Below are 16508 nucleotides of genomic sequence, written 5' to 3'. Positions count from 1 at the left end.
ACTCACCATGCTTTGGTTCACATCAGCTGCAGCCATGGAGTGCACAAACTGAATTCCTTTCAGATGAATCTGAAGTAGAAACGTGCCACCCACCACTAATGAGCAAGCGTTCTGTCTATAGTACCAGATTAAAGGTAACCTGCGGTAACACCCTTTGCCCCTGAAATGTGTGCAGTGGGGACACCGGGTCCTCAGCACCAACTTTCTCACCCCCCAGTCCCCTGCTACTGCATCACATGACTCACTAATGTAGATACAGCATTGGCTGCTTTGGCTCCTTGTTTGTTATTTGGATCAACATAACTGGGGCAAAGCTGCAGCTGAATCCTTAGTGATGGCAATGCTCAAGAGTATCTGAGATAACATATAAAACTCAAGATTAAAGGGAGAAGGATCACTGCAAAAGCCTGATCCAACACTACTAGGTTTCATGGTAATAAATTCCATGAAATCCCTGATTTTACTCTTAAATAATTAAGAGCATCAGAAGCTTGTACAGCATTAAACTAATGATACCATAGGATAGGTTGTTACTGATTTTACACATTTATGAAGACAGGTGTTGGCATTGTACGCTCTGTTTGGTACGGGCATTATTTGGAGCAGTGTTCCCAACAGTAGAGAAGGAAAAAAAACAACAATAACCACCAAACAAGGCGTTCTCCCAACTTTTGCGCATTTCTGTGGGGAAAATATTTATCGAGTTTTGCTAGTGCTACAAACAAAGAAAAATATTCCAGAGACACTGGTGACCTTCTAGCACTGAGAGCTGTTGAATTAACTTCCTGTGCTTGTTTTCCTTCCAAAAAACAGAATCAGACTCTTCTTTCTTGAACTTTATATGACATTTCTCATGCATTCTCCTCTTTGTTAATCTGTTAGAAAGATATTGTATGTGATTTTATTCACTCCCACATGTGATTGCTACAAGGAAACTACACAAGGAGAGTGAGACCTCATAATGACAGCAGGTAAAAACCCTCAAAGACCTAAACACTGACTAGAATAGTAAACACTTCAGGATGGCAGACTTCAGATAAATGCTACTTTCAGATGTTGGGTCAAGTTCTGCATTTATGTCTCAAATGCAAATCTAGCGACATTAAATGAATTGTGCAGGAGGTGAGTAGATGTGGAGTTTACTTGTAATGTCTAGTGCCGCACAGAGGCTCATTTGCAAAGGAAAAATAACTTAAAAAGAGGATAGAAATTGCCATCTTCTTTCTTTCATGTCAGACAGAAAGGAGAGGAAAACAGAAAAGTAGAATGGTGTTGAATGGGACCCAAAGGGAATCCATACTTTTATTTCACGCACCTTCCCCTAGTAACAAAAGGCCCGACTATCACCACACGCACTGCAGGCTGTACCAGTTCTAGCTCACGCACCGTGCCACCATTCCATTCACTCCTTCGGCACAAGGTTTGAGCTCTTTTATGGAAACACAACCAACGGTCCCAGGGTACATTCACACCAGGCTGACTAGTCTGGCTGTGAGCTGCTCTGCAAGCCTGCTGTATGCAGCGAGGACTGCTCAGCCTTTCCTTTCCCCCTTTCCCAAGCACATACTTTGTTCTACATCTATCTGGCAGGATAGATGGGAGCAAGGGAGGAGCATGTCAAACACCTGTTGCTTCTTTGCTTCTCCTTCAAGGTTTCTCTGTCCTTTCACCTCCTTAAGCACAGGGCAACATCTGGAAGCAGGACTTAGGCCTTTTTCCAGCGAATAAAATGTATTAGCAATGATTCAAACATCAGGATTTACTGGTCAAGTGATCAGCTCTTCCTCTCAGCCTAATGCTCTACAGTATTTGTGAAGCTTGGAGTTTTAAAAGGGCAGGAGTTTTAGAAAGCTCCCCAGAGCTAATATTGATGTTTTTTTCTTCTTGGAGAAAAATATCTCTATGCATCCGAGCCTGCCCCAGATCTTATGCTCTGTAAGTATTACGTCACTTAGATAAAGAACCCTGGTACAAATATGGAACTCACCAAGTTTTGGTTTTTTTTTTTCTGTTAGTAGTGTATAGATACACGGCATACCTGAGGCATACAATCAGGCACACAAATCCTCTGTTCATATACAAGAAAATCACCACCTAATGGGAGAGAACCTCAGAAAATAATGGAAAAGAAATTAAGCTGTTCTGTTTCCACGTACTGTGACTCCCAAACCTGAAATACAGCCTATACAGAGGCACGTGCCATTCAGTTGTTACTTACACTGAGCAGTCATATGACAACTCTTTAACAAAGTCCTAACAATGGCGTTTCTCTTCCCACATGCTTTATTTTTGCCTAGAAAGACCAGTGCTGAAGAACTCCCCTCGAGCACACTGAACAAACTAACTTCCACCTCAGCTTCTATTACAGCTCAGGTTGAACATTTGTCAGATGCATGTCCTGAAATAGTACACAAACTGAGGATGAACAAAGTAATTGAGAATATTCTGGTATCACTTCCCTGCTCTTGTTGTGACCATATGCAGAGCTTCAAGGGCTTTCTTTTATTATTACCATTTTTTTAAACAAGTATACTGATGCCTTCAGAAGCCTGAGTAGTGCCTTCACCGATAGAAAGCAACTCGGAGCTCTCCGACTAGTCTGCCTCAGTCTGTCCAGTGACTGATTTCTCTTTGCTCTAGACGTTGGATGCCATGACACCCGCTAAAGGTTGGCTTAGCGAATTAAAGCCTACTACTGTTTGTCTCTACAGCCCCTTTCTATGGCCCCCATACAGGTCCCGGCACAGCCACCTGATAATGTGTGCTGCAAGACCCCGCAGCAGCCTCCTGATGTTGTCACAGCAACCCACAACAGACTCCACAGACACAGCAGGGGAATGGGGCGGGGGGGGGGGGGGGGGGGGAAGGGAGCAAGACAAATCCTTCAGGTTTATAGTAAATGACACTCAGAAGTACCAAGCGCCGGGTTTCTGCTTCCCGTAAACATCGTACCCCTCTATTTTTGCGGTGCACCATGTGGCCTCGCTGGAAGAGGAAGCCAGGCAGATCCGCTTCACCAAGAACTCAGCCTTGGGGACTCGAGGCAGGGGATGATGCCGCCTTCTCCTCCTCCTCCTCCCTCTCCCTCTCCCGCCGCGGCGGGAGCGCACCTGCGGGGAGGCGGGACGCGCAGGGCGCCGCCACCCGCGCCCCGCCAGCCCGGCCCGGCCCGGCCCCGCACGGGCAGCCGCGGAGGCTGCGCCGGCAGGTGGGAGCACGATCGCGCCCGGGCGACGCGGGACCTACCCGTGAGGGCGGGACGCCGGCAGGCGGGGCGCACGCAGCGGGGCTGGGCCCCCCGGCCCGGCGGGACGGGAGTGGGGTGGCGGCCGCCGCCGCGCCCCCTCCCCGCTGCTCCTCAGGGCGGCGGGGCAGGAGGCAGCATGCCGCCGGGCTCCCGGCCCGGCCCCCGCCCCCGCCCCGCCGCGCTGACTCGGCCGGCGGCGGGGGGGGGGGACGGGACGTCGTGACGTCTGCAGCCCCGCGCCCTATTTTTAGCGCGGCCGTTGGATTTCATTCATGAAACCGAGGCCGCGCGTAAAGGGGCGCGGTCGGAGCCGCCCCCGCCGGCAGCGCCCGAGGGGTGCAACGGCAACGGCGGGTCCCGGGACGGGGGGCGGCCCCGGGGCGGGGGGCGTCCTGCCACGGTCCCGCAGGGACGGTGTGGGGCACGGAACCAGCCGACAATGAATGAATGCCCACACACATATACATACACACGCTATAAACGCCGTGTGTGCATGAAGGAATCACGGTCTCGTAACAATAATACAGTCATTTTTTGGGGGAAAACGTGTTATAAAGTCGTTTTAAAACCACCACTTCCAATAACTGCAGTACCAATAACAGGCTAACAGCATCCAACTGCATTCGGTTAGAGTCAATTACTTACATATTTCAAATACCCAGAAGCCAAACTTACATTAATCAGGTCAGACTGCAACAATTTTCAATTGAGTACATCTACGTCAGGAAAAATTACAGTTTGCAACTTCTTATCACAGGAGACTATTAGGTGCAGAAGAACAACGTCCATCACCACAAATATTAAGTGCTACCTTCCTAGCTTTGCACAGAGTTTGGATGGACAAGAAGTGCATTGGAAACTAAAACAACTCTGACTCATACGCGTGCTTGCAATCAAAGAAATATCAATTTGATAATGCAGGTAACAAAAAGTAAAAAAGTTTCAAGCTCTACATGAACTATTTTTTCTCCACAAATGAGGGGTAAAAATTTTCATTCTATGCAAGAGCAACAATCCCTCTGTACTCTCTTCTTTCTAGGACACAGAACTTTTAGGAAAAGAATAAGGCCCAGGTTCATGCCACTTAATTCAGGGGGCTGAGCAAAGCAGGGTGATAAAAAAACGGCAGGGTGATGAAAAGGGTATTCCTTTTAATGGACTGTTTCAGTATGGCAAATCTTAATTCCTTCTTGGTACCTTTGTTTTACAGTCTAAATGCTCCCTTTCTGAAGACAAATCACAGAACTAGAGCCTCGCGTCTCAAACACAGCTAGGCTATCGCTGCTGCAAACAGTGAATGGGATTGTCAGAACAGGTAAGGTAGCATCGTGTGGGAGAAAATTGATACAAAGCAACCAGACTTGCTCTGACAGTGACTCAGGTAGTATTGGACTGCAATAAAAAAAACCCCAACTCTTTAGATCTGCTTGCAGGCTTGTTACAGAGCTCTTCTACAGGAATAAAGGAAGGGGGCAGGAAGAAAGGAGAAAGCATTATTTTTAGTGCATGATAGTAAATTTAGCAGAATACAGCAATGACAAAGATTAGTCAGGTGGTTAAAATGGGGAAAAGAGAAACAGGGCTTTGCTTTTGATGGGGATAAAGAAAAGGTCTCAAGTTTCTGTCTTTTTTTCTGTTTCATCAAAGGGTACGCTGAGCCTGAAGGTTTCTGCAGCTGTGGAAACAGCTACATGCTACTATGTAGTTTCCATTTTAATGACCATCTAGAGCAGCTTTTACCATTCAGTGCAATTCAGATCGCAGCTTTTCAGCAAAGTATAAAATAAAACTCCAGGACAGCTAGAAGCTCTCTGTTCTCTGACACGTAATCCTATTGAACCATATTTACATCTTTCCAACCTTTTATACAAACAGTTGAGTTTTGCCCATAAGCTTGAGTGACACACCCTGAGAAGTGGCTGGAACACATCTCTAACAGGGTGTAGAGCAACCGACAGTTTCTAGGCTTTGATACAAGAAAGGATAGTAATAAACCACAAGTACTCCCACTGACTTTGCATAAGCATTAAAAATATATGTGTGGTAAAGCTTTACTCAATTAGATGTTTAAGTATTCCAGGTAGCCAGCTTGGCTTTTTCTTTTTTATTTGTTTGTTTTCAGGGGAGAATAACAGCTGGAAGGAAATAAGTTCCATCTTCGCAAGCAATCCTAGAGGACATGGCACTGGACCATGAGTAGGATTTAACTACAGTCTGCTTTTGCCAAGTCGGTACAGCTTTCCAAAACATGATTATGGACTGCCAAGTGTGCCCCATCATTGCATCTCCATTATTACAGAATAAAATAATAATTAAAAAATGCACTCACACCCATGGAGAATTCTACTTCATTAGAATTATGTTAGTTTTGCTAAATCACAAAACGTGTTTGGAAGCGCAAATGTAAAGGTATGTTCCCATAAGCTCCAACATCTTATTTGTTACTCTGGGGCTAAATTAACCTTTTGTTTTTGAGAATATGTTTCTCAGATGATTAAAAAACATCAGGAGAGAACATCAGTTGTGCATAAACCATAACTGAATTTACAAATAACCTTTCTACTCCTGGATCTGGAGAGTTAGTTTAACTTCAGAGGCTGCTCCATCATGCAGTGTTAGCAGAACTCCTTAGGGAGCTTTCTACCAGCTCAGAAATGCTGAAGCTCAGTGCCCTCAGGCCCTTCCACCCTCTGCACTCCTGAGACACCAGAGAAGGGCTCAGGAGTAGATTGCTTGAAAAAAAAATACCAGTCAAGGATAACAGGAGGTGCAAGAAGAGAGGACAACAAGCATTTATTTTAGCTGCTTTGTCAAAACCCTTCTGGAGGAGGAGGAAATGGACTAGCCCTTGCTTCTTATCATCCTATCATAATCTAAGTCTGCTGTATCTGCAGAAGAATGATAGCCTAAGCATGGTAAGTCTGGGATTTAGTTTTATACTACTGTTTACCAGCCTTCTGAGAAAGTCTACATCCCAGACCGTCCAGATCGAGGCTATGCGGAAGCAAGGGGTTCTTCCCTGTATCAGAGATCTGGGTAGGGTCTATCGCAGATGCCTGCTTAAAAAAAAAAAAAAAAATCTAGTGATGTGGCCCCTCACTCATTCTGAGGACCCACTCAAGCTTTTAATTCAGGACAACTGAGACTATTCCCCCTCTGTTTTAAGTAGTAACACCCAAGCATGAATGCAGTTTCCTAAGACGAGTTACACATACTGACAACAGTCAGCACAGACAGTTACAGGACTGGGCTTGAGTGTGCTCTGAGAGAGGGTGGATCTGGTGCTGCAGAGGCAGCCTGGGACAGTCCAAAAGTGAAACTCACTAGTACAGGACAAACTAGAGTTCCTCTCTCTCCCTTATCCCTCCGTGCAGGGGCCCTTCCTATTAGAATACTTTAAGAGCATGTTAAGATTAAAAGATCGTTAGTGGAAATAAATTTAAATGCATAAGGAATTTCATAAAACAAAGTACGTTAAATAATCCCATATAGGTTCCATGTTGCATATGGCAATCTCACAGGGACAGAAGGTGCTCTCTGCAGTCCATGAAACCTGCTTCCAACCGTAAAAAAGAACATGAATGAATGGTGTGCAACCAAAGTAAGGAGACGTGGTACTTCAGTTATGGACTTCACCATCCACCCATTGTATGCGATATCCGTAGTCTCAGCCAACTGGCAGCATGTGAATTGAAATATCAGAATTACTCAGCTCCTGTCATTGAAGTCTACTTTTTCCCCACAATTAGGCTTAGAGACTTAAATTATGTGGGTAGATCAAAATCATTTCTAACTACTTCTGTAATGGATTAGTATATATTCTGCTAGATTTTACCCATAAAAAATTCATAAAGAGAATAAATGCCTTGAAAAAAACTATGTAAATGCATATTCTATACTCATTGAAATAAAATCCATTTCCTGTCAATACAATTTTTGTATTAATGGGTTTGCATTCAGAATGGTAATGTACCCATGCCAAATGCTTATGCATTCACAGTTAGCTTTCTTTTCAAAACTATTATACATTGTACACAGTCCTTTTTTCTCTTTGGTGTAACAAGGACAGAGTTTAGCGTTTGACGTAAGGTGCTTCTTTTTAGTGATGTCAACATCTATTCTCAGCCAGCTGTGCAAATTGATTAGGCCAGTTGCATCCCTTTTCATACTATCCCACACAATCATCTCAATTCTCAGAGATGGAGACATGTAACATATACAATGATATCTTCACTGTGTGCATTAGACACCAACATAGTCCACGTGCATTTATTTGTTAGGGGTTTTTTTTCATGTATTCACTGAATGCTCAATACAGTGCAAGACTACCATCACTTAAGAAGCCTGCAACACACCAGATTTTATTAGAATATTCAATGGATGATATATAGCACCAGTTCTTTGCCTTATGAATGCTATTTCCACATTCTTTTTCACTAGCAGAGGCACATAAAATGCTTAATGTGTTCACAATTTTAAACAGCTGGATAAGCAAGAAAGGGACTACCTAAGAATATGCCAATTCTTATGATTTGGAATAAAAATTAAACACGTACTACTTTTTCAGAGGGTTATAGCTCAGCAACACTAGTTTTTAGACTAATCATGTGTAGGATGTTGGCTTTTGCCTTCCCCCACTTCCATATTAACTTGCAAATTTTAAGACCCTGCTCTCCCCACAACAGAATCGCAATTGAGGTGTGAAGGGGCCTCCGGAGGTCACCCAGCCCAACCTCTCCTCGATGCACAGCTAACTTCAAAGCCTGATCAGGTCAAGGATGGTAAGTCCACAGTCTCCACCTGCCTGTTTCACTGCTTAGCCTCTTACTGTGAAAATGTTTTCCCTTACACCCATTAAGAATTTACCACACCCAGTGAGAATTTACCTTGCTTCTGCTCGTGACTGCTGCCTCTTGGCCTTTTGTTGTGCAACTGTGAGAAGAGTCTAGTTTCCCCTATAACCCCTTGTTAGGTACCTGAGATAGTAATTAGATGCCCTCTTAGCCTTCTCTTCTCCAGTCCAGATAAACAGCTCCCTCAGCCTCTCTGTGTACATCTTGTGTTTCAGTCCCCTAGTATTAGTGGCCCTTCATGGCACTCTCTTCAGTTGGTCAGTCTCTCTTCAGTATCGTGAAGCCTGAAACTGGACACAGAGTACTCCAGATGCAGCCTGGTAAGTGCTGAGTAGAGGGGAATCGTCACTGCCATTGACCTCCTCGATACACTTGTCCTAGCACAGCCCAGTATGTGGTTAGCCTTCGCTGCTGAAAGGGCACTCCACTGACTCAGGTGCATCTCAGCCTGTTCACTTGCACTGTCAGAGTCTCTCCCATGAAACCTTACAAAACTCTATTACTGCCTTTGCTGCTGCACTTCTCTTTCTACAGGCTGCATAGTCTGGTCTTAAAAGGGAGTGGATTCATTTGAATAGTGCCAGTTTGCAAAATTAGGTGTACCAGGATACAATTAAGCAAAATAAAATTTTGGCTTAATATGAAGAACAGCAAGAGAAACAGCTGAGCGGTTGTATAAGAGCCTCCCAAGGGAAGAAGTGGCAGAGTCATGGCTCACTGCATTCCCAACCCAGAGGGGACAAGGCTGTATTAAGAATTTCTTGTACAGCACGGTATTGTACTAGATGTGTAAATTTTTTAAATGGTAAGAAGTTTCCAATGGCTTGTATTTGCTATATTCCCTGCTTCTAGATCCTCAGAACTACCACATGGGTAAGAAAGATTTAATCAGCTTATAAAAACAGTTCCAAACAGAAGCTAAATGGGAGGAACTGACTAGTAGGAGGATTTCTTCTTGAATGTGTGTCATTTTGCTGTTTGGCCAGGGAATGAAACTGGAAGTGTTGCGCCAAAGTGTCATAAGACTTTTTACCAACTATTCAAAGCATGCCTGTTTTATCAGCTGTTTCCAGTATTTAAAAGGTTTTCCAAGGTACAGGAGGATTCGTCTTCAAAATCAAGGTTTGCTCTCTATGGCAATCTACTCAAGTTTTATATTTTATAAAGCTCACTAACCAAAATTAAGGGGAATGCTATGCTTAATGCAGCAGTGATAGTTTGACAAATATGCAAAGAATTATTCTAATTTCTTGACAATTCTGCCCCTAGCTACTGCCTCTGTTCACAGACTGGGACATACCAGAAATACATTTTCAGCCCAGAGTAACACCTTACTGCCACTTCACAGAAGAACATTCACACGTATATGAAATGCTTATCCCAGGAGCAAACCCTCACCTTGAAGAACTGATTTCACGTCTGTACTATGTCATCCAATTATCTCACCTGTAGTGCTGGTATCTGCATAACTGTTCGGTTTCTTAAAATATTTCTGCCATCTAATTAGATGCTAATGGAATGGAAAGAACGTCTTTGTGGAATGAAACAAGAGTCACAGCAAACATTCATCTGGGGAAGATTTTCTGTCTGCCTGACCTGGCTAGCTGTTAGTCTCCATCCCTCCCTATGTAGATCAGTTGAAATACACCTCTCTCTGAGTACCGAGTTTCAAAGAGACAGTGATACCTTGGAACCCTTGTATAATGTACAAAAGGAGGTTTTCAATGGCGAACAGTCCTTGCTTCTCACTCTTGATCCGAGCTATTGAGCTTTAAAAGCCATATATAAATGGATCAGCTCTCGTTCTTTAAAGCATTATAAATACTCTGCCTGCCTTTTGAGGCTTGTAAAAACCACCTAATGTATTAAAAGCCTAGTAGCTTTATATGCAGAAGGATACAAAATGTAGAGCAGATTTTAGAAGCTGAAATATTGGTCAAAGACTGCATAAATTGTACAGGAGCAATACATAAATAGAGGTCTCTGCAACAACATGCCATTACTGCTCTGAGTGGCTTATACTGGTGCTATACAGAGATCACGAGGACAAGTCTTGAACACAGATCTCTAATTACAGGAACTGGAAGGTGTAGGGTAGGGGTGGTGAGGGGAAGAGAAGCAAAATGGATTTTCTCTCCTTTTTCACAGTTGCCGAAGACTAGTATTATTGGTCTCTGAACCACTGCTTATATGCAAGAACAGCAGCCAACAGCCATATTCTGATCTTTACACGGTGTCAAACCAATAAAGCAGGATTAAATAGAAGAATCCAGGGCAGCTTAATCTCACCATCATTAATCTTTGAGAAACAGCCTTATTAACTACAACTTACGCACCTCTGTCCCATAGTTAGCTAGACGCAAAAGTAGAAGACCCCAATTACAGTTTAAGAGCCTGATATAAGTCCTACTGAAACAGATGGGAAAGCTTCCATTGACTCCTCTGGCCTTCAATTCAGGTGATAATTCAAGATGAAAAAGTCCATAGGATTAGTTGCAACATGTTTGTCTTAGAAAGATGAAGGTATATAACTTAAAGTAGCTGAAACAAAACAGCACTGAACGAAACACCTATCTCTTCAATGCTTTTTCCACTAGGTTGTTCAAAAAATGAACTGGTTTAGATTACAGTTCTCTCCCTAAGATTACAGTACAGTTCTTTGTTTGTTTTGAATAGTGTGATTCTGCACAGTAGCAACACTGTGGCTTTAATCATTCAAGATCCAAATTAAAAGTCTGAAAATCCTGTTACATTCTGCACATTCTCTACTTTTGAACCCTACATTTTTTTGAAAAAGAAAGCTTTTCCAGGCAGATAAGACCTTGTGCCTCTTACCAACATTTATACCAGTTTAACAACATGACTTTGTTACACTAGCACAGATTACCGTGTAAAGACTGCACTGTTGCAACACAAACTTATTTTCCTTGGGTTAGACTGGATTATATCAACACAAGGTTTCTACTGTTCAAATACTGCTCATCAATTTTAGCGGTTTTCTTCAATATGTCTAAGCAGTTCTATTTATCACTTCCTTGTTTTCCCAATTAGTCAAGGCCTTAGATCATATGCAGAAAGACTATTACCAGGGATGGTTCTGATGGACATCTTTCTCCCCCCCCGAAACACTTTCTATAAATTCTAGTAAAACTGTGTAGCTGAAGGATAACCGTAATTGCAGAAATTGCAGAGGAATGCACACAAGTGATCCGTACGAGCGAATGCACACAAAGGATTCCAAGCCTAAGAAGCAGGGAATGAAGACCGTTTGCATGTTTCACCACAGGCTGTTTGATCAGACTTTCCCAAATTATGTTTGCTAGGAATAGTTACCAAAAAGGATTCTGTTCTTTAATGCTACCATTCAAACGCCACCAACCATGAAAGCACATCTTTCTTGCACGTATTTGCAGATTTTAGAGAGGGTGTGGAACGTACTAACTCCAGGAACTGTCAAAGTATCATTGTTACAGGCTTGAAATACAGATTAGGCAAAAGAGAGAGCTTAAAGGATTCAAGCTACTATGTAATACTGTGTGATTTGCACGGTATGGAGAAAAAGACATCCCTTTGCAATCACACATACACAAACAGATAACTGCAGCATTTAAATATGTCAGGAGCAGAATTTACCTTTGCAAAATTAAAACCAAACTAGAACCACCAGCAGTGGTTTTGAACTTAATCAGGCATTCAGGGAGCTTTGGCAAAATCAGAAGTATCTCAGTGCCTTGAAATATCTCATGCACTCATTGCTTGGAAGTCATATTGACAAAACATCATGAATTCTACTAACATTTTTTTCTTTTTAAATAAAGTAGCAAGGCATGTAGCTTTTTATTTTTAAAGAACCCTTTACAGTCTTTTCTGAGTCAGGCAAGATTTCTTTTCCTGCATAAGGGTAGAAGAGAAGAACTACAAAGATATTAAACTTATTTGTTCCCATACATATTGCCAAAAGTGCTGAAGCAGTGTGCATTTTGTAGCATTATAGAAGCCTCAAGTGAACTGAATGCCTCTCCAAACTCACCTCCAAAATATTTTTGCAGGAAAAATTATGAATCATTTACATTATTTACAGAAGCAACGGCCTATAAAATTTTGTCAAACTATATCTGTTACAGAAGATAAATATTTCTCCACCATTCCAATTTAAAATAGGTAAACAGCACTTATTTTTTACATTAGGCTTCAAGATGAAATTCAGAACTACAACTAAAATACTATTGTACTATTACTGGAAGAGAAATATTGAGAGTTCCCTGACTATAGTGTTTCCAGTGGGAACCACTGTTGCAAACACACAAAGAAAGGAGGATTAAGAGAACCAAATTCACCCCTTGAGAAATCCCAAAGGAGACAGTTGCATTGCCTCAAGAAAAACCTGACCCACAGGTATTTTCCTTAGAAGACTGGGAAGTACTTTTTAAAATGTTCCTCTTTATTTAGTGACCAATAATCTACATGTATGCCTAAGCACATATGACAGTCAAAAACATACATCTGAAATAGAAGAGCCAAATTTAAGGAGTTCAAGTGTTAAGCAATAGCCACAAATCAAGACCTGATTGTACCTGTTGCTCAGGATAATTATTTGGAACACCTGTCCATTTAGGAGGCCGTGCAGAAGCACATTTTACCACTGACAAAGTGTTGAAAATAAGCAAGTATCTAAAGCTCAGCTACTGTTACCATACTAAATGTGTTTTTATTGCTGCAAAGCCTCATCTTGAGAGCACTAGGCCCTTGCTTCCAAAACTGTGAGGCACAGGTACTTCCAGTTGGCAAGAGGATGCTCTGGGGTGACAGCAATGCTTTTATATCACAACTTGGATTTGTTGTGTTCGGTACCTTGTTGCTTAAGCTCCCTGAATTAACGGACATTTCAGAACTGCATCGTTTCTTTCTTCATTTCCCACCTAACAATAACAAAGAATTTTCTCCTGATTCTGCATAGGTGTTGTAAGAACCATTCATTCTCCTTTACCAAAAGCACAGGAAATCCCATGGTGAAGTTAGAAATGTGCTTAGTACAGGATTTCAACAGTCTGTGATAGACACTGCTATAGAATGTAAATTGACTTACAAATATTAAAAGCAACAAACAGCAACACTGCCCCTTCCCCCCACCCCACAGCTGCAGACACACAGCGGTTCCCCAATTTTCTCATCTCTAGTCACAAGCAATCATAAGCTTGTGAAGAACCAGCTCGAGCAGTTTTAAAGTTGAAAATTTGTTCTACTACATTTAATGTTACTGAAGGTTACTGTTTCAAAGACGCACCCCGGTCCCCCACCGTTGGTTTTGCACAGTCCAACTTTGTTTTTACCTGTCTGAATTGTCAGCTAAATTAAATTACTAGACACTGCGCTGTAGTGGCTATCACACATGTACCTTCTTTATTCCACTGACTGTGGAGAAAGTAATCTCTGAGAGAGCAGTAGCTTCTTTAACCAGAGAGCTAAATTTACTACTACTCGTCTCATAATGCCTCAAGTGACACAGAAGCCCATAAGCAAATAAGCTGTGACCAGGTTATTAAGGAGCAAATAACACCTCTACAAAGACATGCGTTCCACAGACATAGCATTTTCTGACTAAAGCACATGACAATACGTAAGTTGATTTTTGTCCACACCTGCCAAGAAGTGAGACCCAATCACAGAAGCAACTGGTGTGGAAACGGCGAGTTTCCAATAATGTTATTCTGTAACTTAATTACATAAGCTATGAGCGTCACTCAGAAATTCATTTAGAGACAGAAAATCAGACCAGGAAGTGAGACTGGACACTGGGAGCAGAGGTGAAAAGAGATATTGGGGTTCTTAGGTGTGCCATTTGGCTTAGTAAGTACTTTGTGGTGCTGAGATCTCTCTTAGTGTATATTAAATAATTCATAGCATCACAACTGGCATACGTGTAATATTATATACTGGCTTTCAGGAACTGTATTACCTATAAAACAACTTCTATTTTTGTTCAGAAAGTATGCGTTTGTCTTTGACGATGTGCTGGAGGGGGCTCATTAAATTACTAATGTAACTACTAAAGCTATTAAATTACCAATTTTGAGGGATCAATTCAAATCACATTAAGATAAGCATAAATCCAAAGTAAACCGTGTCTCTGCACTTGAATGACCCTCCTATGAGGCTCTGAATGCTGAAATCTCCTTCTCCTGACAGCATTAACCCCTTCTTTGTATGACCCTCCCTGGCTAAAACACCAAAGTAGTCATTCCTACGGCTCATGAAACATTCTGTTTGGTAGTACATAATGATGGGGGGCAAAGCTTGGTTTGTGTTTACTTTGAAAGCCTGGGGGAAGAGATTGCTTCTTAAGCTTCCTGACAAGATGCTTATTTTTATTCACATTGTCACTATGTTTTCCCATGAACAAATATTTATACTTCAGAGGAAATGTTTCAGTAACATGTATCAGGCAGGATAAGCAATGTGTTCACTTCCCTTCATTATGAGAAAGAGATTTTGCCTACATGAGAAAGTAAATAAACAGATTCCCTAGAGATGCCTGGGAAGGGGTCATTCTTGCAGGGAACCCGTCTTGAAAATATTGGCAGCATGTCACTGTGTTAGATGACCTGTAGAGGTTTCATTTGTAATTGCAAGAAATGAACACATCAGAGATTTATTGTTTCCTTTGTTCAGAGAAGCCGACCACTCTTGTACAATCCTGTCTTAATTAAAATGTTTTCCCTTCTGAACAAATTTTAGTAGCATGTTATGCTCCTATCTGCATTATTAGAATGTATATTTAAATGGCAAGATATATATCCATCTTTTCTAACGCTTCTGAACATATAACAGACTGGAAAGGCCAATGGGTGAAAATGACCTAATTTCATTGACTCCAAAATTTGAGCAGAGGCTGGATTACATGACCTCCTGAGGTTCCTTACAACCTGAATTTTCCTGTGATCCTAAATTAAAGCAATGTATTTGGTTTTGCTAACTTACATGTTTACTGTATGAACCTGTGAAGAAGTGGGCGTGGGACTTGGCAACAGCATTATTAATATGCACCTGTAATTCAGGCTGGCAACAGCCCCACCTTTTCCCTAGGCTGCGCAGAGCAGGAACAGAGAAAGCTGCCTGGCTGCATGAAAGAGTACCCGCATATTTGTGGTACAAGCTCTTTTTTCATCCCAGGATCTCACTCATTTCCTGCATCTGTAGTTAGTCTGTGTAAGTATTCACTCTTGAAAATTAGACTTAGCAGCTTCCGTTTCTTTGATGCTTTGAAGAAAAGATTGACATCGGGTCAAAAGCTACTATGAGCAGAACCCACCCATTACACTAACTCTGCAACAATGCACATCCTTTATACATTTTTTTTAATCTACTGGAATATCAGAACAAAGCTGACTAATCTGTAAATGCAAGGATTAATTCTAGGACTTTTTAGTCAAGACTTTTAGTACAAAGTTCTCCAAGTCACAGATGCTATAACTTTGAAATACCTGACCAAAAGCTGCTGGACAGAGCAGCAGCAGTGACAGGCAACACTTTAGTGAAATGAGTCAGGTTTGGGTTTTTTTGGGTTGTTTTTTGTTTAATTACTCCCTGGGAATACTTACCTCACAGGAGAAAATAACGTTCATATCCATTTTTAACAGCTTGATCAAAAGCAGAATTCCATTAAAGATATTTCATGCCTTTCTCTTACTGTGGCACTCCTGAAGGGGAAAGGAGGAAAAAAAAAAGAGAGAGAATAAACAAAATAAGCATTACTATTTTCAACCTAAAATTACAACACATGCAATACCAAAGACATCTCTTATGATCCATTTTATATTGTAAAACAGGCCTGCTTGGTCAACAAAACAGTTCAGTTTCAAACAGGTATATTGAATATCTGGATTAAAATACTAACTGTTCACTCCAATGCACCAAAGAAATCATGGGTAGATAGATGAGCTTTTGACCATAACTGGAGATTGGAACAGCTCTGACAAATAAAGCTTGTTCCTGAATAATCTTCCTCTGAATTTAGATTTTTTAAAAAATCACCTTATGTGTCAGAAGCAAACACTGCTGTATCACAGTCAACCAGCTCTTCATAGGTTAGCTAACAGACTCTGAGGAGGGATTTTTTGCCCACCTTCAGGAAGGTGACAATACTCTAAAATATGAGCTGGCAGCCTGATAACACGTGAACTGGGTCTTCTATGTTGCTTCCACCTTTGGTCCCAAGTGAAATTAATTATATTAGTGCTTCATTGGGTTTGGTAAATGTCTGCACTATTGTGGCTTGGTTCCCATCCAGGAACAAGGCTGAGGTTTTCCAAGAACCTAAGGTGGGAGCAACATTGATTTTACCTCAGATGCTGCCCTAAAAGCAACACTCGATGACACAAGTGGCTTTCAGAGGTTTCATGCTAGCTTGA

The 16508-nt window shown here is 41.8% G+C and overlaps 1 protein-coding gene across 2 annotated transcripts in view; it reads right to left on the bottom strand.

Annotated features, from left to right (window-relative positions):
* Positions 1–16508, bottom strand: part of RHOBTB1 (Rho related BTB domain containing 1) — a 54489-nt gene that overhangs the window by 33703 nt on the left and 4278 nt on the right. Inside the window, exon 2 of one of the 2 annotated variants that reach the window (XM_075109602.1) lies at positions 15699–15797. The gene's annotated coding sequence lies outside the window, so the exon portion shown is untranslated. Of the gene's footprint in view, positions 1–3246; positions 3399–15698; positions 15798–16508 lie in introns of those variants that run through there. The other variant, XM_075109603.1, reaches the window with a different exon arrangement.

The sequence above is a fragment of the Phalacrocorax aristotelis genome, chromosome 14, assembly GCF_949628215.1.
Source record: "Phalacrocorax aristotelis chromosome 14, bGulAri2.1, whole genome shotgun sequence".
In the NCBI taxonomy this organism is placed as follows: domain Eukaryota; kingdom Metazoa; phylum Chordata; class Aves; order Suliformes; family Phalacrocoracidae; genus Phalacrocorax; species Phalacrocorax aristotelis.
This window is presented reverse-complemented; position numbering and strand designations above follow the sequence as displayed.